Below are 3728 nucleotides of genomic sequence, written 5' to 3' on the forward strand. Positions count from 1 at the left end.
AAAAAATCTAATAATACTAAAATAATATTTTTAACGATGTAAAAATTCTAAATAATCATGTATATATAAAATAAAATATTAAATTAAGATTTTAAAATTAAAAAAAATTAATTTTTAAAAAAAAAAATTAAAAAAATTCGAAATTTCGATTGAACCGGTTCTTGGGACCGGTTTTTTACTGATGCGATCGGTTTTGACCGGTTTTGAGTGGTTCAACCGTTAAAATGGTTTTTAGGAGTGCTCTGGACAGGACCAGTGATCGGTTTCCGGTCGAAACGATCGGTCCGGTTCGATTTTGAAAACAATGGATCCAGTTTCCTAAAATATTGAAATACCAAAATACTTATGTTTAGATAACGTGAAAATATTTTTTCCATAAAAATCTTAATTAAATACCGATCCAGATACCTAAAAGATTGAAATACCGAAATACTTAGTTTTTATTTGCTCGTAAATGAAGTGGACATATTTTTTTAAATAATCATCTCAATATAATATAATATAATATAACTCATATTTTCCATTTTCCTAGAAGATTAAAATACTAAATTTTTTTTATGCATGGAGAGTTGGCTCATCCAAAATATCGGTGAAACCGTCTCAAATGAAACCTGCTAAAAATTTAATTAGATTTGTATTGAAATGTGTCTAAGAGTTAGGACACATATCAACTTCATATAGATATGTTTAAGGGATTCTAATAGGGTCAATCGTATGCTTGATATTCAACTTTTGAAAAATATATTTCAATAAAACTGAAAAAAAAAACAAAAAAACAAAAAGAATTCTTATAAATCTATAAATCTAAAGTTATCTATTTCTATTTCCCATCTATTAATTTATTTATTCTAGAAGTGTGGATGTTGAGCAATGTTTTTGCTTTAAAAGTATCAAATTACAATTATTCTCTATTGCTTCAGGTTTAAATTAAATTATCAAAGTTAAATGTAATTTTATAAATATATTTGGTTTTAAAATGATAAAAAAAATATTGTGAATTAATTGAACTAGTTATATTGTGTTGAATGAAATCCTCACAATCCTCATATGATTTTATTCTTAATTTTTAAAATAAGTTGACTCATATTCTAAATCAAATGAAATATGAAATACCGTTATCGTTATTTTAAAATTTTAATTACTAAAACATAAAATTTATTTTTTTTATTTGGTATTTGAAAGTAATATACAAGTGAAGAGTACAAGACACATTTGGTTTTGAAATTTTATTATTTAATATTATATCGTATTTGTTTTGTCATTGTAATTAAGTTGAGTAAAATCTGAATCAGAAATTATGGGTCAGAGTATATTGAACCCAGATACATTATTGTCAGTATTTTCATGCAAAAAAAGGTCAATTCGAATATTCTAATTTTTTTTGTTACAATGAAAAAATTAACCTTACCCAAATATTCATGTTTCATAATTGATTCATCTATTTATTGATAGAGAATATGCAGATTTTATTCAATTCAATTTAGAAAAAAATTTGAGTTTATAACAATATATTTTCTTTTACTTAATTTGATGTTCAGATCGATAAATATCCCTATAATTTATACATCCAGAATATTAAAAAAAAAAACAAATATTTGACACATTTCCACCTATGAAGACCAACTAATTTTTTATTATAGTTTTGGATAATAAAATTCTTCCATATTTGTTCAGTAAGCGAGAAAAAAAGATTTTATTTGTATAAGAAATTTCTTCAACATTATGTCTGTAGTGACCCAATCCCGAAATCGAAAAATTCCAACCTATCCCATGAGTATTATCCCATGGTACAGATGGATGTATTTTATTTGTTCAAATCATGTGGGCCCCATATAATTCAGTGAGACCCACATGATTTAAACCAACCAGTAATTGCCAACTACCCCATGGGATAGGATCGAAGCTACCAAATCACTAAGTAATCAAATCTTAAGCATGTAATTAAAACTTAAATAACATAATCACAGAAAAATTGCGAAAACTTAAATCAAATACTAACCCAAAAGAATACAACTGATAAATAACTGAAATCCAAAATAATAATAATAAAACCCAATCGAAAGTCCAATACAAAAGGATCAAGCCTAAGTAATATCGTTGGCACCAACTGAGTTCCCAACTCTTCGGTTGCCAACTACTCACTGGTCCTCGAACCTGGGAAACCTGCAATTATCCCATTGAATTTGGTGTCCAATAAAACACACGGACGTGAGCAAATAATGCTCAGCACGGAGGTATGAGTATATACATGCTATGAATGCAAATACAAATGCATATGAGTTCGTACCGGGAACCTATACTGCTCAGTCAAAGGTGCCATGGTATGTAGCACGCTAAGCCGTCGCACCAGGAAGTGGCTTTCATACCATAAAACCGTGGACATATCTGGATCCAAAACCATAGAATCCATCCACAAAATATCATTGGGCTGAGCGACCCCTTTATTGATATGAAAAGTACAGGCTCAACGTTTCAATGCATGCAGCATAATATCTGTGACATAATAAATGCACATATAATCAATGTCACATAAAACATGCAATCATAGAATAAACATACTCAACCAGAGTATCTCGGACAATACGTCCGTACCTCAAATCATGCAACTCAAGCAACCTATCCATCCGGGTATTCAAGTCCAAGCTTATAAGCATATAATCACTATATCACTTATAGCTCACTAAAAGCCTTAACTAGACTAACAGATACTTACTTAAGCTAATCCGAGTATAGTATAATGCATGCGTCCGTCGTCAGCCCACTAATGGCGGTAGCCCCAAAACTTGGGCACAAATCCGCTACAACCCCGACAGCGCTCCGTCGCCTCCCGGCCCTCGAGAATAACGCCTAAAAACCCCCAAAAGCTAACTAGAAGGGAGAGGAAAAAAGTTCGGAATGTGCAAAAATGAGGCCCTCAGACATCCTATTTATAGACATAGATCAGATCGTCTGATCCTTGAGATTGGATCGTCTGATCTCCTCCAATCAACCCTCTCCGAACACGTGTCTTCTTATCCGACAACTGACTGTCGACAGAGATCAAATAGTCCGATCTTAGCTTCGGATCGTCCGATCTCCTGGTGTTTTCAAATCAAATCTCTTATCTCTTATCGGAACGAGATCGAATCGTCCCATCTTCTCCTTCGGATCGTCCGAAAGCTTCGGAGCTTCTGAACTCAAATCATGTTTCCGAACAGTTCGGATGGTCCGATCCCTTTGCATGCCTTAGTTCGGATTGTCCGAACTCCTCACTACTTGGGATCTCTCTTGGACCATTTTCGAACGTCCTGAATCTGATTTTCCACTCATTTAGCCCATTAGAGAATCCCATAAACACGTTTTAACCATTCTAAGCATGCTTAGTCTTTATAATTACTAGAATGAAAATCGAGTTACTACATTATCCCCACCTTAAGAGATTTCGTCCTCGAAATCCGGTCTTGGTCAAACCTGAGAATGTATTCTCAACAAGATTCTTGAAACCGCTGATGAATCCTTGATCTAAACCACAAGAAAGTCTAGCTTTTATCAATTCAAAATGTCCCGTCAGAAACAACATTATCCGTCCCTGCTGGATTACAGCAGTAATCAATAATAAAACTTAGAACTTAATCGAAATTGGTGTTGGAATCCTTCTCCAGTCAAGTATTTACTGACTGAAATGTCACGATATTTTGAAAAATGTGTAGTCCAAACTAGTGGACAAGTTATCCCAAAATCCTATGTCC

This window comes from Henckelia pumila, chromosome 3 (assembly GCF_033568475.1).
Source record: "Henckelia pumila isolate YLH828 chromosome 3, ASM3356847v2, whole genome shotgun sequence".
NCBI lineage: Eukaryota > Viridiplantae > Streptophyta > Magnoliopsida > Lamiales > Gesneriaceae > Henckelia > Henckelia pumila.